Genomic DNA, 23,280 nt, shown 5'->3' with positions numbered 1-23,280 from the left:
AATCACTAGACTCTAAGCTCTTCCCTGGCCCTTACCTCACTCCCTTACAAGTTGCATCTCTTCAATAAATAAGTGGGATTAAGAATCTCCATTGCAGTTTCTTCTAGGGAACTCTACCTAAAACATATTTTTACTGTTAATAATGATTAGCATAATGTCTAAACATTATTGAGCACCTAATGTAGCCCAGATACTGATGGATAAGTTCTTTACCTATATTATCTCATGTAATTCTCACAATGATCCCATGGAATAAGAACACTATTATTTCCCCTTGTATTGATTCTCTGTGGCTGCTATAATGCAAATTGGATGGCTTACAGCAACAGAAATTTATTCTATCACAACTCTGGAGGCCAGAAGTCCTAATGATGGTGTTGGCAAAGCCACAGTCCCTCTGGAAGCTCCAGGGGAGAAACTGCTCTTTGCGTCTCCCAGCTTCCAGCTGTCATCACTCCCTGACTTGTAGCCACCTCTTCCAATCTTCCCTCCATAGTCACACTGTCTCCTCCTCTTCTGTGTGTCAGTCTGATAAAAATATGCATGATTGCACGTGGGCCCACCTGGATAATACAGGGCAAGCATCTTCTCTCAAGATCTTTAACTTCATCACATTTTGGCCAAATAAGTTAATACTCACTCTTTTGTCATATAAGGTAACATTCATAGGTTCTGGGAATCAGGACTTGGACATACCTTTTTAGAGGCTACCATTCACCCTACTATACCAGTGTATATAGATGAGGAAAGAGAGAGCAAAGGCAAAAGTAAAAACTATGATAAACAAAAATCAAAAAATAAGATGAAAGAAATACATCAGTAAAAACAATAAATTCCAATAGCCAGAGCATCTCAGAATAGAATAAAAAACAAAATTTAGCTAAATGTGGTTACAGAGGACACATCAAAATTATGAAACTCAGAAAGGTTTAAGGGAAAGTGACATGATAGCAAACACTATTTCAGAGAAAGTTTGAGCAGCTATAGTAGTGATAGACAATATCAACCTTAAGGCAAAAGGCATTAGTAGAAATAAGTTGGAAGTATCCATCATGTTTGGTTAGGTTAGGCTGCAGTAACAACCCAAAAGATTGCAGTAACTTACTTTTTTAAAGAGGCTCATTTCTCACTCAGCAACACATCCATCAGATTGAGAGCAGCTCTATTTTATGATACATTCACCCCCTGGGACCCAGGCTGATGAACTAGTCTCTGTCTAAAACTCTGCTGGTGTCACAGCCAGAAGGAAAAGACATTATGAACAACGTGTTGGCTCTTAAATCTGTTTGCAAGTAATGCTTCTCATTTCCAAATCATGTCAAGGGGAAAAGAAGTAAAATCTTACCTTAGTTGGAGTTGAGTAAATATTTTAACAATAACAGAGTCTATCATAATAGGCCACTGCAGGATGATCAAGAAAACAATTCACCAGGAAGTTATAAAAACCCTATTATTTTATGCAAATAATTATTTAACCTCAAAGTATTTTTAAACTGACAAAATTACATTTAGAAAATGAAACTTTTACAATCATACTTGGAGATTTTAGGATATTCCTATCCAAAATGAATAAAGCAAGTACATGAAATTACTAAAGGTATTGAGGACTCAAGCAACAAAATGAGCAAGATTGATCAGACATGCATATAGAATGCCACACCAACAAACAGAGACTATCCATGGAGCATGCATAAAAATTGAACTTGAACCAAAAAAAATTATCTTTACCCAGCACAGAGAACACCTCAGAAATTTCTAAAGTATCAACATCATATAGAACAAATTTTCTAACAAATTGTAATTATATCTGAACTAACAACAGATAGATTAAGATAGTTTAAGAAATACATATATTAGAAATTCCAATGCATTCTTAAATAACCCCTTGGATATAGTAAGTCATTAACTAAATATTTATAATTGAGCAAAAATATGTATATAATATATTAAAACTTATAGGATGCAGCTGAAGTTGTTTTTAGAGGTAAATGTATAGCCTTAAAATTTATTTACTAGAAAATAAAGATTGAAAAACATCTAAATAACAAGAATGTAGAAAATAGCAACAATGTAATATGCAGAATTTTTTAAAAACAAAATAATAATATTATGCTATATGTTGGCAAATCAAACTCCAATAAAAAATATACAAAAAAAAAACAAAATAATAAAACTAAAAACAAAATAAATAGAAAACAAAGAATTAGAACCAATAAGAAAGTCTGACAAGTTTGTTGCAGATGTAATCAATTTCTAAAACTCAGTTGTCCTGGGAATCTCTGGGTGGCTCAGCGGTTCAGCGCCTGCCTTTGGCCCAGGGCATGATCCTGGGGTTCCGGGATCGAGTTCCGCATCGGGCTCCTGGCATGGAGCCTGCTTCTCCCTCTGCCCATGTCTCTGCCTCTCTCTCTCTCTCTCTCTCTCTTTCTCTCTATGTCTATCATGAATAAATAAATAAAATCTTTAAAAAAAATCAGTTCTCCTCCTACCTACAAAGATATCTTAAAATAATATTTAAAATTGTTTAAATAGACGAAATAATAGAAAAACAATAATGACAAGGAATAATAACAAAAGCCATATATTATATGCCTGAAGAAAATAATAAAATTTTACTGAAAAATGCTAAGAAAACATAAATGAAGAAATAAGTTGCATTTAAAAGTGGGAAGATAATATTATAAAACTATCTATTCTCCTCAAATTAATCTAAATATTTTGTGCCATTTCAATAAATTCAGACAAGAATCTTCTTCAGGCAAGTAGCTTCTAAAATGTGTACATAAAATCAAATGATGAAAAAGTGACCAAGTGTTTCCAGAAGAACATAAGAGCACAATCACTATATCAAATACTAAAACATTATAAAGCTATCATTAAAAGAGTGTGGCATTGCTGTAGAAATAGAGAAAAACAAAATAAAGGATCCAGAGATAGAACCTTTACTATAATCAATAGAGTGATGACACAGGTCTCTGAGAGAAGAATGAGACAATGAACAAATGAGTGCTCACACACTCAGCACTCACGTGGGGCAAAAAAAATATTTCCTCACCCCATACCAAAAATATGCTCCATATAGATCTAAAAGCTAAATGCAGAACAAATCCTTAAAAGCTTTTGGAAGAAAATGAAAATATCTTTATGATTTCAGGGTAGGGAAGGATTTCTTTTTTTCTTTTTTAACTTTTTTTTATTATTATTTAAATTTAATTTGCCAACATATAGTATAACACCCAGTGCTCACCCTATCAGGAACCTTCCTCAGGAAGGATTTCTTAAAGCACAAAGAGCACCAGTCATAAAAAGGCTCATAAATTTCCCATTAAAACTGAAAACCTATAACATGAAAAGTTGCCGTTTACAAGTTGAAAAGATAAACCACAGATTCAAAAAAGACATGCAAAACATATAACTGACAAAGGATTTATATCCACAAAAAACAGCAGCAACAAAAACAACTAAATAAGCAAAAGGTAAACAATCCTATGGAAAAATTGGCAGCTGAAATAAATAGGCAATTCATGGAGGGGGAAAAAAGCTGAAATGGCCAAAATATGAAAACATGGAACCACCTCATATTTATAAATTTACACTCATAGAAATGTAAACTACATTTTATATCCATCTATTTGGCAAAGATTAAAAAGTCTAATGACATGAAATGATAGAAGTTGGAGCAATTGGAACTTGCAGGAAGCGAAATCAGTGCAACCACTTTAGAAAATCCTTTGGCTAAATCCAGTTACGTGGAAGATATGCATAGGCCTTAAGGTCTAGCAACTGCAATTCTGTTCCCTTGGGAAACCCCATGGGAGTACACGAGGAGCCACGCATGAGAATATTCCTTGTAACACTTTTTGTAATTGGAAAAATATAGAAAAACAACTGAGAGACCATCAGTAGAAGAAAAGACATATTACAATAGAATCATGCCACAAAGTACTCTACAGTGGTGCAAATGGGGAGAAATTAGACCTACAATTAGTGACATGGATCTAAAATATGTAGCATTGAGTGAAAAAGAATATTAGTTTTTTACACAACAAAACCAATTACATAAAATTTAACACCAAGGAAAAACAACGGTTTATGATGTAACACACAAACTAAACATTATAAAATTATAACTTAAAACAACAGATGAGGGGCACCCGGCTGGCTCAATCAATGGAGCATGCAACTCTTGACCTCAGCGTCATGAGCCTCATGTTGGGCGTAGAGATTATTTTTAAAAATAAATAAATAGGGCAGCCCCAGTGGCTCAGCAGTTTAGCGCCGCCTTCAGCCCAGGGCATGATCCTGGAGACCTGAGATCGAGTCCCACGTCAGGCTCCCTGCATGGAGCCTGCTTCTCCCTCTGCCTGTGTTTCTGCCTCTCTCTCTCTCTGTGTGTCTCTCATGAATAAATAAATAAAATTCTTTAAAAAATAAACAAAAGCAACAAATGTGGAGCATTGGTACCTTTGAGGAAGGGAAAAAGAATGGAATTGGGGAGAAGTATGAGGGCTCGCAACTAAATACAGCAAGAGAGAACATGTTGAGATTTGGCAAGTGTAATCGGTGAGCACGTGGATGTTCTCTATCATTCTCTGTATTTGACTGTATACCTGACACATTTCATAATTCTTTTAAATTTTCTTTGAAAAGTAAACAGGTAGAAATGAATAATAGGGACTTCCTCCTCAGCTTGCTCCTACATATGGGAAAAGGCAAAATTCCCATCCTCTGTGGGCTGCACAGCTGACACATAGGAGAAAGGAAATAAGGTCCTGCCAACCCCACTGAAACAGAGTATGCTGGACCCCAAGGGAACTGGAACCCACTCTCCTTCCCTCCGACTGGTCTGGTCTGTATCTATTTCCTGCTTCTGTCCCTATACCATGGGTCATCGACTCCTTATATTCTCCTGCTCCCTCGAGAGTGTGACTATTCAGCTCAAATACCCACACTCACCCCCCCTCTGTCTCTGAATTCTGATTCCCGAGGGAATCTGGCTGACCACTGCTGTGGCCAGCTGGCCTTGGACCAAGAGTCTACTTCGAATTCAACAAGCTTCAGGTTGACAGAAGGGGACACTATGATCAACACAAATCCCTCTTAGGGGTTATGGGCAAGACAGGATCTCAAAAAAGTTGTGGTTAAAGTGCACAAACCTCCCCTGCCAGTCCATGAACCCAGATTGAGTTGGGAGCAAAGCACATGGAATTAGAACAGTTGCCTGCTCAGAAGTCAAGAACGTACATGAGCCTGAAGTACTTGTTTGTGGGACTTTACGCCCCTACTTCTTGAGCGGCCATCAAAAAGTTGAAAGAAGAGAATTCCTCACATCAGGCTTTTTGCACGGACAACAGATACAATGGACGTGTGAGAGGTGAGCAGGACAGGAGCATAGTGCCAAGAATGGGGAAAGAATGTCCTCCCTCCGAGAGCAGACCCCTCCATGTGGTGAGGAAGAAGTCGAACAAAATGCCCAAGCCGACCTTTGACATAGCCGGGCCCAGACTGAACTCATTACGCCCACCCATCAGGGTCCTTTTCTAGAACCCTGATCTCAATCAATGGCACCACTACTTATCTAGTTGGAACAGACGCCTGAGCAGCCCTCGGCACTCCTTCTCATCTAACCCATCATGAGACCCCGTTGTGTCTACCCCCTGGTGCTTCTCTGTGCCCGCCCACTTCTTCCCATGGCTTGTGGCCATCCCCCACCTCTTTCGCCTCACCCGGCCTTCCGCAAGTTGCCCATGATGCGGGCAAAGGAACCCCCTTGTGTTTCCATTCAGTCATCACCTCCAACATTTCCACCGTGCCCCAGCCACTGTGTAAGCACTGGTTGGAAAAGTCGTAGTGATCCTCACACTTTTAGCGATGACAACCATTAAAAAGTACACACGAACATCGCTATTAAGTTGGGTAAGTGCTCTGAAGGGCAAGAGCTATGTGTTCTTTGAGATTTTTAACCAGGGAAACCTAACGTAAATTGAGGCAGCTAGCCAGGCCTCCTCTAAAGGAGCAAGACTTTTGACAGAGAGCTGATGGGGTCACCTAAAACTTTTACTACCCGCCCCTATTTAGGATAAAGGTAATCCCCGGCAAAGCCAGACACGGTTCAGCTTCTGCTTCCCTTCCTGCCTGACTTCTCCTCCTGCTCTCTAGCTCTCCCCTCCCAGCCACCAGGACACCGCTCCAATCCCTGAAAATGTTGTTTTCTCCCCCATGTCAGCACCTGCATCATCAAGGAAAGAGCTTCCTCTTGTCCTCTTTCCCTCAGCCCCCATGATCTAGCCAATCATCTGTCAAGTATCGATTAAAAACGCTGCTTGCTCTGAGAAGCCACATCCTAACACCCCTGACAGGAGGGTCCGCCTGAGTCTGTGTGTCATATAAATTGTGCCTCTCTTACACCAAATGCCCTTGCAACTGTCTCGTCAACATCTGTTAGAACGTCACGCTCCATATGTGCAGGGGCACTTCTGTCTTCTTTCTCACTATATCCCCAGGGTTTGGATTATTAAACATGCTTAATAGATAAGTGCTGAATAAACCGGCGAATGAATCAATGATGGGACTATCTTGATTATGTAGAAACTCAGAACCTTAGCATTGAGAAGGACTCCAGAAGTCACCTATCCCTCCTCCTCCCAAATGCCCACTTCACAGCCTCTTCCAAACTTTGCACGTGTCTCCCCAGGCAGCAAGGAGCTCCTCAAAGACAAGGACAGTAGCTCATTCATCCCGGCGTCTCCTTCCTCTATAGAACCACTAACTAGAGAGTTCCAAGAAGATCATTATCTCCATCCACAACCTAGAAACTACGTGGCTCCGAGCCAGCGAGTGACTTCCCTAAAGAGATCCAACAACAAATGGACTCATCCTGGCTCCCTCTGCTGAATTTCCTCATCTGCATGGTTTCATTGTGGGTCATTCTCAACTCATCGACAACCCGGCCTGCATGTCCTTCCTGTAGTATCCAAGAGTCACACTTTACAACATCCCATTTTCTTCCAAGAATCCCTTCTCTGGGTGTCACACTGTGCCTCTGCCGCTGGCCAAATGCCTCAGAAAGCCCTGGGCTTCTCCTCGGCTCTGTGATCTCTATTACAGGGAATAAGCAAGGAGCCAAAGACCATCACGTGCGCACGCGTGCACACACACACACACACACACACACACATGCACACACAGTGGGCTCCAGAAATGGAGTTTATTTCATTTCCCCATCTTTAGGGCAGCCTCCAGCTTTAAGTCCTCCACCATTGGCAGCAGCCTTTGCCTTTGGGAGAGAGACAAGCAACTTTAGAGTGATATGGAAATCACCCCCTAAACATTTGCAAGCCTTGCAGGACTTGGAGCTGGTCCCAAACCAAATTCAATCAGCCCTTTTTCCCCCCCACACTTGCTGCCTCCAGCTGAGCCCCATCTCATACAGTGGAGCCCAGTGAATGAGGTGCACCTGATAAGTCCCAAGAGGTCCGAGCCCCACAGAAAAGCACACGAGAAAGGAGGAGCGGGGGAGGGAAGGGAATGGAGCCAGGCCTGGGCCAGCTGCCATACCCAGCCTGCTTTTGACAGAGGCCTCTGCCTGCACTGAGAAGGACCCTCGGCTAAACCACGAATTTACACGGCAAGGAAGTGATCCTGCTGCACTGCGGGGTTCAGTTCCTGAGCTTTGCAGACTGAAAGTGTTCAGTCTCTCAGTGTCTGACTCAGAGAGTCCTAAATCCCCCCGGCTTGTCAGATTAACAAGCGATATTTGCAAGTGGATGTTGTGATACTGGTGTCTCTCTCCATCTCTGGCCTGTAGAAACCTAATTGTGAATAACTCGCTGGATTCAACCCTCTGATGAGACAATGAAATTTCAAAGGATCCGTAAGGAGAGGAAGCCTTGAGCACACAGCCCTGTGTACGTGCTCTGAAGGTGCAAGCGTGGGGGTATAGCAGTGTCGCCCCACCAGGAGGGGAACCGGGGTGGGGGGGGGATGTATGAGTGGAGAGGGAATCAGAAAGACCAGACACCGACCAAACGAACGTAGGGGTAAGTGTTGAACAGTAATTCCATGGGACAAAATTCAAGGTGTTTGTCTTAATCCTTCTTGATATTTTCCCCCATCATCACGCGTTACAGATTCCGACAATCACTGGAACACGCCGACCCAGGATTTCCCAGGCAAAGCCCCTGCCAAATCCTGTCATATCAAAATAAGTATCAAAATATTCAGAGGATTTGGATACACTTACGTGACGTCTCTCTCCTCACCGTGTCGGCAGCTAAGGGTCCAACAAGAGTAAGTCCACGAGGACCAGGTAACTGAAGCCTTAAGGAGCCTCTCGCCAGGCAGGGGAGGAAGTTGTCCCTCCTACCCGTCAAGCGGCAGGCTGCTGCGTTGTGTTGCTGTGCCTTTGGGTTCCATCATCCCTGTGTTTAGAGAAACACAGGATGAACCTGGGAACCAGAGGGTTTTGAGTTTTACCGCAGGCCCCAAGTGCTGTAACCTTGAATAAAACCCTTAACCTTAGAGCCCTGATTCCCTGGAGTAGGAATAAGGGTGTGGAAGGGATTGATATCCATTTCTTTGGTTTATTTTGAGGTCAATTAATTGTTATCAGTGGTGGTGGTGATTTGTGAGAGCTGCATGCTCATCACAAAGTCCCTGTGATCACAAAATACTGCCCTAGTCAGGCGAGGCAGCGCCTCACTAGGACCTGCGGAACTACAAGAATGTGAAAGCCATGTTTGTTGATCCTTACTGGTAAATGATACAAAATCCTCATGAATTATACAAGACGCCCCATGTGTAAACAGAGATATCATTTAAAGCAACAAAGTCATTTCTGAATCGTGCTTCAGTGACCATGAACTATGGATTCCTACATAGCTGCAACTTCCAATTTCCTAAACAAATCCCCTGTCTCCCAAAAGGAAGCCTGAAAACCCAGCCCTACATCCTCCCGAGGACGATGGTCTCCGAGAGTGCGTAGGGGAGCTTCTGGGCGCCGTCAGCCCCCGTGGCCTCCTGTTGGGGCCCGCTCCCGGACACATTCCCACATCCAGGGCCTCGCGCGCAGCCGCCGGGAGTTGAGCCCACGTCCCGCCCGCAGCCCGTCTCACTCCCGGCCCTCCTCCCACAGGAACCCAAGGAGGCAGCTGGGTTGGGCCTAACGTCCTGCGGGGGAGGACGCTGCCCGAGGCGATAAGAGCACGATAGTTAAAACAAATAATAAGATGGAAAAGGTACCTGCATCTTCAAAATACAAGTTTCAACCAACAGCCCCGTATGTGGAGGTGGGACCCTCCCATTCCGGCAAACATGCTAACCCTTCGGACGTGGGGAGACCACCCGTGTCCTCCCAGGGCGGAGTCCAGCTGGGACCTCGGGGGGCTGGTCCCAGAAGAGGGCCCGTCTCAGGCGGGCTTCTTCCTCCTGCCGAGAGCTTGCTGCTTTTGCAGTGATCGCTCGGCCTCTGAGATGCCAGGCCTCCCAGAGATGAGCTGAAAGGAGAGGAAACATTCACGGTGCTGAAGTTTGCAATCCTCCCTGCCTTACGTAGGAGCGAGACCAAGCCGAGCCACCTGGCTCCTGGGAAGAAGACGTGGGCAGGCCAGACAGGACAAGGCGGGAAGGAAAGCTAAAGAATTCAACAGGCGCCAGAGGGTAGAAGCCAGCCGCCAAACGTGGCCACCGATCACCGAAGAGCCCATCGGAGCAGAGAGCACAATGGCCCACGGTACGGAAATCTTAAATACCAAAAGCAGAAGAAAGTCAAAAAAATCACCCACCTCGCCCTCCCTGCGTTCACGTCAGTGTGTGTTCCACGTTCCGTACGTCATCATCCCTGATCATGGTCACAAGCTCACGCACATTCGTAGCGTGAAAAATAGACCGTATTTTGCAGTGCGCTCTCCCCACCTGAAACATCGCGTCGCTTCTATCGCAGCCCACATTTGTTCAGGACAAGGGAAACCCAGTAAACGTAGAATCAAAGGGAATTTATTCAATGAATCAGGAGTCTCTCCTCGAACCCAGGAAAGCACACCTGGGACAGGAGGGGCCAGGGCCGGCTCCCCAGCTCCCCAAGGCACCCGGCGCCCTTCCCTGATCCCTCCGCATGGGCACCGTCCTCTGTCTGCCGCCCAGTCCCCTGCCTGTGGGCACAGCAGCAACTGAAGGCTGCCCTACGGGACCAACTGACTGAACTTGCCACCCAAACACCGGGGCAGGTGACCCAGCTGACTCAATTATGTCATCTGGACGCCCTGAAAGCAGTGGGCCACGGCTGGTGGCGATGAGAAAGGAGGGCGTTGATGTGCCAGTCCATTAAAGACATGGACTTACAAATGTTATTTACTGTTTCTTCAAAGGATATGCCAGGAACACAGCCTGTATTAGTCAGGGTAGACTAACCGCTACATACAAAAATCCCGAAGGCTGATTTCTTGCTCATTTCCCAGCCCACTGTGGACCAGTGTAGGCAGGGTGATGAGGGGCCAGGAGGGTACTGCTGCTATGGTCACTCAGGGACCACGGACCCTTCCATATACAGCCTCCCTCACTTTCAGGGTCTGAGAGTCCTGAATGGGACCCTCCTGAGCCCAGCCTATGAGGGGAACGGGTTAGAGAAGAATCCAGACACGGCGCCCATGACCTCTGCCGACAGGCCCCTGGCCACGGCCAACCACAAGGCGGGTGGGACCACGTAGCCTGGCCGCAGGCCACTAAGATGAGAAGGCCTTGCTAGGCACTAGCAGTGCGTGCCATGGCCCACCTTTCTGTTCCACAACTCGCCCCATGCCCAGAGCACGGAGGCCCCCTCCCAGGTAGACCAGCCGTCTCCATCCCATCTGGCTGTGGCTCCTGTGGGTGGTGACCTATGAAGTAAGGGTTTGCCATCCAGAAACCCAACCTGAAATAGTGGAACAGGGACACGGTAACTGCAATAACCACAGGAAACACATGAAACAGTCCCACTGGAGAGAAAATCTGAAGCGGGTCTGATACATACCTGGGCCGACACCCTCTCCATGGCCCCTACCTCTGCCCATCAGAAGTCAGTCCCCGGCTACCAGCCTTCTGGGCCACCCGTTACCCAAATGTTAGGGATCATGCCTCTGCGGATTTCGGGAGACATGCACTGCTGGTTCCTGCCAACGGTGGGGGGTGGGGGGAGGGGATTCCCTGTGTTTGCTGGCTCGCCCCTTGCTTTTTGTGATACAAATACTCAGAAACCCAGTAGCGTCTGATCCATTTGCTTCCAGTCAGTTTCATTGATTAAAATACACACCACACCCATCAGGGTTCTTCCCTAGACATAATTCTACAATGTGTGTGATCCCTTTGTTTCTTCCCTCACTCTCATGCCTTGTTCCCAGCAGCCCTCCTGAGGCTTTCCGGCGAACGGGACAACTGAAGCGTTTTCATGGGTCACGCACACAGACTCCCTCATCACACCTCCTACTGTGTAAGAAGCAGTCGGTTTTTCCAAACCCTTTGTGGCAGATCGTGCTTTCCCAAACATGGCCACGGCCGTAGTAGCTTCGCCTGTGTCCCGTGTTCTCCCGGACCCTTGACCCCCAGCCATCCTGAGGTAGAGTCGGCTTCCCTTCCCCCCAAGGTACAGACGACCCTTCATGACTTGATGATGATAAACAGCGTGAGGCGGAAGTGACACCACATGACCTCAGAAGCTATGTCCCAAAAGGGATACAGCTCTTGCCTGGCCACCCGGCCAAGGGCCCAGGGAGGAAGTTCAGACTCACCCACAACGGGGGCCCAATGGAGCAGCAGCAGGTGCCCAGCTACCCAGAACCAGCCACCAAGCACGAGCGGGCAAGGCTCCCAATGATCCCAGATCCTGGCCTTCAAGTCCTCCAACTGCATCCCAGACATTGCGGAGCAGAGACAAGATGTCCCTGCTATGTCCTGTCTGAATCCCTCATGCACAGAACCTCGAGCTTAATAAATCTTTGGGGTCAATGTGAGCTTAGGCTGAGAGCGCTGTTTTCAAGTACAGATGGTCCTCTACTTACAGGGATTCAACTTGGACTTTTGGACTGCACATGCTGTGGGGCCAAGGAGACACGCATTCAGTAGAAGCTGTACTTTGAGTTCTGCGTGTTGGTCTTTCCCGGGCTGGCAGCGTGCAGCACCATCCCCTCCCCTCTGCTGGGCAGGGGCAGCCACTGCTCACCCGGGGTCAACAGCCCGTACTCTCGTAACCGTTCTACACCCATTCCGTCGTCCACTTTCAGCACAGCCGTCAACACGTTCCAGGAGACCTTCAACACTTTATCCTAAAATAGGCTTCGTGTGAGACCGATCATGCCCTGTCGGGGGCCAAATGTTAAGTGTTCTGAGGGTGTGCAAGGGAAGCTGGGCACAGCTCTGAGGCTTGGTACATTAGGCGTATTAAATGCATTATTGACTTAGTGATATTTTCAATGTATGTTGGGTTTGTCTGCACGTAACCCCAACATAAGTTGAGGAAGATCCATGACTTCTTACACGGCAGCAACAGCTGGAATGTGTTGGATGCCCAAATGTTTGTATTTTCTCCATCCCTTTCCATTTTTCTTGCAAGTCAGCTGATTCTTTCCTAACTTCCTCTTGCTCGTCCTACCTTGCCAAGAGGGCATCCCAGCATGGCCCACCATACATGGACAGGCCTGCGCTGCTGCCATTCTATTCTTCAAACATGCTCCTAGAGCTAAATTTCGGGGGCAGGGGAAGTGTCCCTCCCAAGTTATCATCTCAAATGCTTTGCCACAGCAACACGAGCTCTCCAGCCTTCTGCCCTCCAGACACGTCTCTTCATGACCTGCCACCTGACTGCTCAGTCAATGTCTCACGTCCTAGACTGTTGCTGATGAAAGCACCCACTTCTGGGACCCATTTCCATTTCACTCAGGGGGGACTAATTGCTGTAACAAAGAATCCCGCAATTCAACAGCCTAACACATGGAAGTCTTACTTGTTACTCATATCACGTCTGATGTAGTTTGAGATGGAAAAGCATGTCTGACCCGGGCTTCTTCTGTCTGGTTGCCTCCCCATCACTGATCGGCTCTCCCCTCAAGCCTCTGCGCCCTGCAGCGTGGAGAATGGGTAGCTGGAAGTAGCAAAGCTCGCTGCCATCTGCATCCCGACTGGCACAACTCAGCCCTGGGGTCCCACATTTCTATGGGGACAGCTGGTTCAGTTGTACCCCCAGTAAAAAAGAACAAGTTTCATGGGCACCTGGCTGGGCTCTCCCGCTGAGCCCATACTCAGAAAGTGCAGGTACAGCTGTCCCCATACTTATGTGGGACCCTAGGACTGAGTCGTGCCAGTCGGGATGCGGATGGCAGCGAGCTTTGCTGCTTTCGGGCCTCGTCCTGAGCCCAGCTACCCGTTCTCCAGGCTGCAGAGGCTTGAGGGGAGAGCCGATCAGTGATGGGGAGTCAAGCAGACACGGACTTTGCAGATGTGAGTTTCACCTTGAGATGCGGAGAGTATCCTGGTGGGCCCAACCTCATGGCACAAGCCCTCAGAAGCAGAGCAACATCCCCCAGCTGTGGTCAGAGAGGGAGACGTGTCCACACAAGAGGCGTCAGGGAGATGAACGGCATTGGCTTTGAAAACAGAGGAAGGGGCCACGAGTCGAGGAACTCCAGAAGCTGGAAAAGGCAAGCAGAGGCAGACGGGACGTCCAGAAAGGAAAGAGGCCCTGCCGACACCTGGACTTGGACTCCGTGCGACCCACGTCGGACCTCTGACCCACAAGGCTGCGAGAAAACGAATTTGTGTCTTAAGCCGCTGCGTGCGTGAGGCTTTGTTAGGGCAGCAACGGAGACTCCACAGCCAGCGCCTGCTCCCAGCTCTCAGGTCCAAGGCTACTATTTCAATGGTGCATAGCCCCGGGGGCGCCGGAGAAACACACTGCGCGCTCTTCAAACTTGAATCTGGAAACCCTGCGAGAACTCTGAGCTGCCTTCCCCACACCCCGCTCCCTAGAGGCCTCGGGGACGTTCATGACCCGCCCGAGGTCAGCAAACCCTGGGTCTGAGCACCCCTCCGCGCCACGCGCTGCCCGGCTCAGGCCTGCCCTCCTGGAGCGCTGCCAGGCCCTGCTGCAGTCCCGTCCAAGGGCACGTCTGTGAACCGAGCCCTCTGGAGAGGGGCAGGCCCGGCCTTCCCACAGCAGAGGGGTACACGGTGTTTCCACTGGAGACACATCCCCGAGCGGCTCTGGGAAAACACACGTCCCGCCTCTTCTCTTCCAGGAGCCAGCACCCTCCCTCCAAGGCTCTCAGCCTCCCTCCTCCCCAGCAGCTTCAGGGCCTCGCCTCCGGAAAGGGTACAGAGTGGACCCCCCCATGGGTATGATGGATGGGGACGTGCCGGATAATAGCTTAAAGCATCACATATCTTTTTCTGATGCCAGTGGAAGATGGGCGCCTTTAACATAAATCTGTGATTTATGAAAAAAAAATAATAATAACCAAGTGTGGGATTTTAGGCGGCCAGTGAGGTAAGAGGAGGGTCTGAGGGTTTCTGAGTATTCACAGGACGCCTTGAACAAAGGACGCAGAGCCCAATGTCACGACAATGTCACGACGCGCACCCATCTGGGAAGGGCGGGAAAGACGCACGCGTGGAACCGATGCCCTGATGCCATTCGGGCCCCACCAAAGGGGGCGGCCAGGCAGGGACGGCAGTGCGGCCCGTGCCCCGCGGCTCTGCGGAGCGCTCCTGCGGCCAGCACCGAGGCCCGGGCCGCACGCGGCCACCCAGCGGTCAGGCCGGGCCGCCTCCTGCTGCGGCCGCCTCCTCCCCGCGCTTCGGCCCCCGGGTGGGGGGCAGGCCCGCGTGCACCCAGCCCCCGCGCGGAGGAGGAGCGCACGTGGAAGCCGCGCGGCCAGGCGCTGTGCCCTTGCTCTGGGTGCTCGGTGGAAAGGCCAGGCCAAGGCCAAAGGAGCGTCAGGTCCCCAGGCAGCGGCGAGGACACCGGTGGGCGGGCACGGGAGCCCTCGGGTGTAGACACGGCAGCGGGACAGGCACTGGGACAAATGCTCCAGTGGCAGGAAAGGTTAGGACAGAGGAACTTTACGGCCCACCTGCGTCCCTGCGCTTCCCTGGGATGATGACCGGCTGTGCCCCTCGGAGCCCCTCCAGCCCGTCTCTGCTTCGACCCCGAGAAGCCCCCATGTCAGGACGCTCTACGCCTGCCCCACCACCGGGAAACCCCTTGGTTCACAAGGGGGGCGACCAGGGAGGGACCGGACAGGACCGGCACCGGGAGGCAGGCTGGCCACGGCCGCTCAGGCGGCTCCCAACTGAGCCCTCGGAGCCACTGGGCCACGAGCCGGGTGGAAACGAAGCAGAACTAGTGAGGCTTCCACGGCTGGAGCCATCGCCACCCTCGTGGCCTACGGAGCTCTCACCCATGACCTGGGCGGAGGGTCACACTCAAACTCCATCAAGAGCCTAGAAGACAGGAGACGCACAGGGTCCTCTTTGGTGGGAACTGATATGAAGTGGAGCACCCGCCTTCAGCCCAGGCCGTGACCCGGGGGCCCGGGATCAAGTCCCGCGTCGGGGTCCCCACGGGGAGCCTGCTTCTCCCTCGGCCTGCATCACTGCCTCTCTCTCTCTCTCTCTCTTTCTCTCATGAATAAATATATAAAATCTTTTAAAAAAATAAAAAATAAAACAATCTCACAATAGAAGTACTGTCCTGACCCATTTTCCCAGGAGGAAACTAGAGAACACAAGCGTAGGTGACCTCGGGTCACAGCGGCCAGAAGGCTCGGGGCCAGGACTCAACCCGAAGTGTGCGACGCTGACAGGCCAACGGGAAGGAGGAGCTCGCGGACCCACACGGGCAGCGGGGACACCACAGGCGCCCTGGGGGACCAAGGCCACGCACCTCACGCCAGGAGGCAGCCGGCTGCCAGGTTCGCGGTATCCCGGGCACGCGAGGGCTGAGGCCGGGCCCTGACGGCTGGTGATGGAATCAGGGCCTCCTGCAGACGCGGGCAGGCGCCAGGCGGGGTCACGAGGCGAGGGGGCGCAGCGCGGGCTCCCAGCCACACGGGCGTCCCCGGGGGACTCGGGCTCCAGCAGGAGGAGCCCTGGGGAGACAGAAGGGCACTGAGGGTGGCGCGGAGGCCGGGGAGCACCGGCGGGCCCCGAGCCGTCAGAAGTGGGCACAGCGGCCCGGGCAGGCTCCCTGCAACCGAGAGGAAGCACCCCGCGGCGCCTGCACCCGCTTCCAGCCCCACACCCTGGGGCGCCCGGGGCTTCTGCTCACCCCGCGCACAGAGCCCAGTGGGGCCGGCCTGCAGCTGGGGACCCCCCGCCCATTGACCCCGCGGCTCGGTGCCTGTTAGGGTCGGGGCAGGGGGTGACGAGGGGAGGGCGGGCGGCGGGCCAGTACCCTGGACCCGGAGACCTTGGGGAGACCCTGGGCGGCCACCCCCACCCGACCTGGAGGGGGAGGGCACAGCACCTTCATGTTGCCCCCGGGAGCTAGGGAGGGTGTTATTGGAGGGCGCACAGGTCAGGGCACAGCACCTTCCCATTGGCTACACAGCCAAGTGTCACCACTCAGCACCCGCACAGGGGCAGGGACCTGGTCCTCAGTCCCCCATCATCAGGTGGCACCAGTGTGGTAGGAGGAGACAGTGACCTCCCCAGTTCACGGAGCCAGGCAGGGAGAAGCACAAGGAACGCAGCAGGGACCCGGGGGATGGGCGGGGCCGCCCGGCTGGAGGTCCCCATGGTCACCAACAGCCGGTTCCTGGGTCTCTTGGTGCCCTGGGCACAGGGCCACCGAGTCCCCCTCCGTGGCTAGGGGGAGCCACGTGGCGAGCTGTCATCAGTGGGCGTGAGCCAGGGGGCAGGTCCTGAGTCCAGGCCCCGGCTTCCACCAGGAGCTGGTCCCCCCTGACCCTCGCTCCCCTTCTGCCGTCTGCACGATGGTGCGGTAAGGCCCCGCAGCCAAAGACCACGGGGGTGGGGGGGGACCTGACCTCCCTCATGCAGCCATCCAGTCGGGAACCGCGAGAACTTCTCTGCCAAGACGACCCGGGTGTGGTGACACAACCGGGATTGAGATGCAGTCGGAGCCCCCTGGGCCGGCCCCACCCACATCCCGACCAGGATGGCAGGTCTGCTCTGGGAGGGATGGCCCAGCTCAGGGCTCCCCTGCACCTGCGAGCACCTGCGAGCACCTGCGAGCACGTGCCTCGGTGCACGGACCGCCTCGCCCTCACCTCCTGGGTGCAGGCTGCCCTCAAGTAAGAACTGGGCCTGAAGAAGGAGAGCTACAGGGTGTGCCGAAGCCTGCAGCCCGTGCTCCGCGGGGGCCTGCGTGGACCTCACGCCTGCCCCGGGCACCCCAGTACTGCTCTTGCCAGGCCCCAGCTGCTTACAGCTCCGCGTCAAAACACGAATGTGGCTTCTCTGAGAGCCCGATGGGAGCATGTCCCAACCTGCCACCCGCGGGGCCCCAGGTGCCAAGGGCACGAGAGCAGACGCTGGCACAGAGGCCGAGGCAGCGGGGCAGGCGCATCCCAGGGCCCCCAGTGCCTGAGCCCGCGGAGGCCGCACCACAGCTCCAGGGAGGCCAGGGCACTGAGGTCCAGAGACATGTCGGATTGGCCAGAGGTCATGGTGCTCTAAGTGACACCGTGTCCAGGATGCCAGGACCCCAGCCGTGTCCACCTGACTCCAAAGCCCTCACTCCAACCGGCGCTCGTCAGTTGGTGAGGACGCGCTGAGCCTTCTCTCTGCTGCCAGGTGCCCCGGCCACACCACCCACCCCCAATGCCCTTGCACCATCCCCCACCCCCCGGCACCCCCGGCCACACCAGCACGGCCGCCCACTCAGGGTGAGCCCCTCGTGCCCACCACGACCCCGCACCTGCTCTGGGGTGGGGGCCTGCAGCCAGGATGATGCTCCGAGTGTGGGCAGGTGAGGTCCTCCCTCCAGAGCTCTGAGGCATGCGCCCCAGCGGGGCACACGCACACACATTTCTTAAATAACCATATAAACCACCATATTATATAACGGAAAGTAAATGCACATTTTTCCAGACTGGTGTGAGCCGTTTCAAACATTATCCAAGGGATCCAGGTAAACCACCGTCGCACTGTTGGCGGGTTTGCTTCTTTCCCTCCTTCCCCACCTTTCTTTCATTTATTGCCCCATCTTAAATCCTTTCTGATTCAGGCCTAAGTGCCCAGACAATGTAGGCTAATTATAATGGTTAATTTCCTGGCTAAAGAAAATTCAAAAAAAATTTATCTCCAAGCCAAATAAATGGTGTCTTACTGCCCTCTATTTTACATCGCCATGCCCTGCTTTCCTCCAGCAGCGATGGCGCAGCAAGGCCCAAGAGTGGGGGTGACTGATCGTAGGGGAGAGCCTCGCGGCTTACGCAACACACCCCACAGTCTTCCTTGAGTGTCACGTCTACGAGGCGCACCGCGCAGCTGCTGTTGTCTGCACGTGGCTGATGACGAAACTGAGTTTCCGACATCCTGAGCCGACGTTTTGAGAGCGTGACAAATAGCGCAAGGTGGCGGGGAACTCGCCAGAGGCCCCGCGGCGGCCCAGGCCCTGGGGGCAATGTCTTGGGGCTCAGGAGGCGGAAAGGCCTGCCTGGGAGCCAGGGTCCAGCCCCCCACCCCGTGGCCTTCCTGGCACAGGGGAGCTGGCCCGGGACCGCTGCCTTCCAAGTCTCCTCTTGACCCTTCTCCCCCTCCCGCCACATTTTGTTGCCAAAAGTGAGATCAGAGGTCTTCGTGTTTTCTTCTAATTTCAATAAAAGCCCATTCCATTTCCCTCCCCGATTTACAGATGGAGAAATAGTAACACATAAAAAGTAAGTGGGGGGCACCTGGGTGGCTCGGGGTTGAGCATCTGCTTTTGGCCCAGGGCATGACCCCAGGGTCCCGGGATCGAGTCCCACGTCGGGCTCCCCACAGGGAGCCGGCTTCTCCCTCTTCTTGGGTCTCTGCCTCCCTGTCTGTGTCTCTCATGCATAAATACATAAAATCTTTTTTTAAAAAATGAAAAGGTGGTTTTTCCCTAAGACTCTTCCAAGGGTGGGGTCATCATCTTGAAAGGACATTTAATGCATCCCCTGTTTTCACGCAGACTCCCCGGCAACCCTCCCCTACAGATGGACACGACCCTGCCCCCGCGTGGCCCGACTCCTACCACCGGGAGCACGCAGGTGGGCCGACCTGGGGGGCAACCCAAAAGCCACAGCAGCAAAACCCTCCCGCACACCAATCCTTCGAGAGCCAGTGGGTGATGTGAGGATGAATTTTGGAATCTGGAGCCAAGGACTGAACTCAGAAATGAGCTCGTGTCGGAATATTAATGTCAGAGGTGGGCGCGGGGAGGACAAGGCCGAGAAAGCCAGCGAGGGAAAGAGCTGTCTGCTTGTGTCAGGCGAGGCTCCGGAGCAATAGAGATATACTGGGACTTCAATTTCTGTTTGCCTGAGCAAGGGAGAAAATCTAATTAAATATGGTGTCTGAGTCTAGAGATGTCGGGATGGGGCCGGAATGTAAAGTGGGGCAGCTACCCATAGATCAGAGGGCAATATTAATAAGCCCATAGAAAGGGACAGCAGGTCCGCTGGGGGTATCGATAAAACGCAAAGCAAAGACAAAGCAGCCGCAGCCGCGCGGGGCAACTCTGGGAAGGGCGCACCGGGGACACCTCTGCCTCCCCCTCTCACCCGTCACCCCGGCCTCTGCACCCAGGGGCACCCGTGGGCCTTGCTGAGGACAGCGGAAGCCAGGACAGGAGATGGAGCGGGGATGGGAGGAGCCGCTGAGCATGCAGGTCAGCTGAGAAGTTTCGGACGCAGAAGAAGGAATCCAGGCCACACACAGCGGTCACCCCTCGGCAGCCTGGGGCAGGCAGGCTGCACACTGGCCTGGGGGTCATGCGGCTGGGAGGCTGCGGGTTCCGCAGGTGACCCCGGGGCCAGTACTCCCGGCCACCCACCACCGCGGACACTGGCCCAGTCTCCGGCCCGCTGGCATCTCCCAGCCAAGGCGAAAGCCCCACGGACACGGATCTTCAAGGAACACCTGGCACTCCTTCCAAGTTGTGTGGCAGAGACTTTGGGGTGGGGGTGACATTCCTGGACACTGTTGGCCACTCCTCCCTGGCTCCTCCGGCTTCCAAAGACCTGTTCCTGGCAGGACTGCAGCTGGGAGGGCCGGGGACCTGGGAGGCAAGTCCAGGTGAGTGGAAGCACCATCACCTGCCCCGCTCCCCACAGTGCACCCCAGCCTTCCCGGGGCCACTGTCACATCCAGAGCGGGGCCCTCAGATCTGAGCTGAATGAGGTTGTTCTTTTGTCATTGGTATTTAATTGCCATCAGCTGGTACGTTATGATTTCGCCTTATTTTCCTGAGCTTTCTGTGTTCCAGCTAGCATCTGCCTGGAGTATTTTCAGCAATTTTTATTGTGTATTAATCTGTGCTGTCCATGGAGCCGCATCACTTTCCAGGGACCATGTGTGAGATCAAAAGAACAGCTGTGGCCCTAAGCAAGCCCATGTCTTCCCACCTCCAATTGAGTTTGAAGTCAATACCTGCCCTCCCCGCCCCACCTCTCCACATCCCACCTGCAAAAACACCCAGAGCCTTCTTTGGGGAGAACAGAATCCAGAACCAGAGCATATTGGCTGCAAGCCCAGCCCCAGTGCTGTGAAATAGTAACCTCCCTGATGTCTTGGGGCTTCGGTTTTCTTTGCCATTTGACAGGAATAATAACGACTTCAAGCACTCGGAGGGGGCGTGAGGCCTCAGTGAGACTGTCTCAGAGGAAGACGCCCTCCCAGTTCAGACTGCTACCTGCCCACCAAGCCTGTAGAACCGGAAGCCATGTGACTATCAGGAGAGGGCCTTAGTGTCCTAAGACTGAGCGGCTGGCCTTGGCGTCCTAAGTGCAAGCAGCTAGCCTTGGTGTCCTATGAGCGGCTGGCCTTGGCGTCCTAAGGGAAGCTGGCCTTGGTGTCCTAAGAGTGACTGGCTGGTCTTGGCGTCCTAAGAGTGAGCAGTTGGCCTTGGCGTCCTAAGAGCCACTGGCCTTGGCATCCTAAGAGTGGCTGGCCTTGGCGTCCTAAGAGCGGCTGGCCTTGGCGTCCTAAGAGCGGCTGGCCTTGGTGTCCTAAGAGTGAGTGGCTGGCCTTGGCGTCCTAAGAGCAAGCAGCTAGCCTTGGTGTCCTAAGAGTGGCTGGCCTTGGCGTCCTAAGGGAAGTTGGCCTTGGTGTCCTAAGAGTGACTGGCTGGTCTTGGCGTCCTAAGAGTGAGCAGTTGGCCTTGGCGTCCTAAGAGCCACTGGCCTTGGCATCCTAAGAGTGGCTGGTCTTGGTGTCCTAAGAGCAAGCAGCTAGCCTTGGTGTCCTAAGAGTGGCTGGCCTTGGCGTCCTAAGGGAAGCTGGCCTTGGTGTCCTAAGAGTGACTGGCTGGTCTTGGCGTCCTAAGAGTGAGCAGTTGGCCTTGGCGTCCTAAGAGCCACTGGCCTTGGCATCCTAAGAGTGGCTGGCCTTGGTGTCCTAAGAGTGGCTGGCCTTGGCGTCCTAAGAGTGAGCAGCTGGCCTTGGCGTCCTAAGAGCCACTGGCCTTGGCATCCTAAGAGTGGCTGGCCTTGGTGTCCTAAGAGCAGCTGGCCTTGGCGTCCCAAGAGCAGCTGGCCTTGGCGTCCTAAGAACAGATGGCCTTGGCGTCCAAAGAGCGGCTGACCTTGGCGTCCTAAGAGTGGATGGCCTTGGCATCCTAAGAGTGGATGGCCTTGGCGTCCTAAGAGTGAGCAGCTGGCCTTGGCATCCTAAGAACAGATGGCCTTGGCGTCCAAAGAGCAGCTGGCCTTGGAGTCCTAAGAGCAGCTGGCCTTGGCGTCCTAAGAGCAGATGGCCTTGGAGTCCTAAGAGCCGCTGGCCTTGGCATCCCTAGAGCAGCTGGTCTTGGCATCCCTAGAGCGGCTGGCCTTGGCATCCTAAGAGCGAGTGGCTGGCCTTGGCATCCGACTCAAGGCCCTACGCAGCCCCTCCCCCCCACGCAAACATTTTATCTCGGCAATGTCTGAAGGAGGCTGGGTGGCAGGGCTTTCACATCCTCACTTCACAGATAAGAAAAACCAAGAGATCCTCCACGCTGCACAGCTGATCATGCCCTTCGGCTGATGCCCTAAGCTTTGACTTTAGGACAAAGGTGGCCCAGAATGTAACCTGGGGGGGGTTACATTCCCCCTGGCCAGGACCCGTCTGTCCACATGGCCCGCTTGCCTTGTTCACGCTGCGATCGTTCCCCAGCCCGTGTGGTCCAGGCCTCGGCCCTCGCCGCCCCCTCTGTCCACAGCCCCTCGGCTCACTCCATCACCCCATCCAACCTGTCCTTAGATCTTACCTCTGCAGCTCCACCACCTGGGACAGGTTAACAGAACGGTTCCCAGGCATCCCCCACGTCCTCTCTCTGTCTTCTCTTCCCTTCAGGGCAGGACAGCACCACCGCCCTGCTGTCTGTCTGTCTATCCATCTATCTACCTATCTTCTCTATCACCTATCAATTGGCTGTAAAGTAAGAGCCAGGACTTTATTTTACTCATGACTGTAACTTCAGATCCTATAAGAGCCGCTGGCAAATAAAATGTGCTCAACACACGGCAGCAGTGATCATTACTGTGACTGCGCTTCACGCTCAGAACCATCTCACAACAATCTCAACAACCCAGAGGCAGCGCGTTTAATGGTTAAACGCACAGGTTAGGAGCCACACAATATAAGCTCAAGCCGTGTTCCCCCGTATGATCTTACACCAGTTTCTTAACCTCGCTGTTCTATCGCCTGGAAAGTGAGGATACGGACAGCACCAACGCCTCAGGCTGTTTGGGGAAGTGAATGCTATGACTGAGCACACAGCAGATGCTTGGTAGACGTGCCCTGTGACGTCATTACAGCTGTCCCCATTATCATCATGAGTGTGAACCCTGTGGGTTCGTCCCGACAAATGTAATGATCCTATAAAAATATATTTTACAAAAAAAGGCTCAAGGAGGCTCATAGAACAAAGTCAGAACCATAGCTGGGAGTAGAGCCCTTCCACTTGCCTCCTGGACCGAGCCCCCGTCACGGTGCCCCTTCCTGCCCCTCGACCACTGTCAGGTAGGGAGCACCCCACCCGCGGGGGCAGCAGCCTCTCCTGGCCCGCCACTCTGCAGGGGGCCCAGCCCGCAGCACACACACCTTGTCTCCCGGCCTGGGGCCTCA

This window comes from Canis lupus, chromosome 5 (genome assembly GCF_003254725.2).
Source record: "Canis lupus dingo isolate Sandy chromosome 5, ASM325472v2, whole genome shotgun sequence".
Lineage (NCBI taxonomy): Eukaryota > Metazoa > Chordata > Mammalia > Carnivora > Canidae > Canis > Canis lupus.
Note: the sequence above shows the minus strand (reverse complement) of the source record.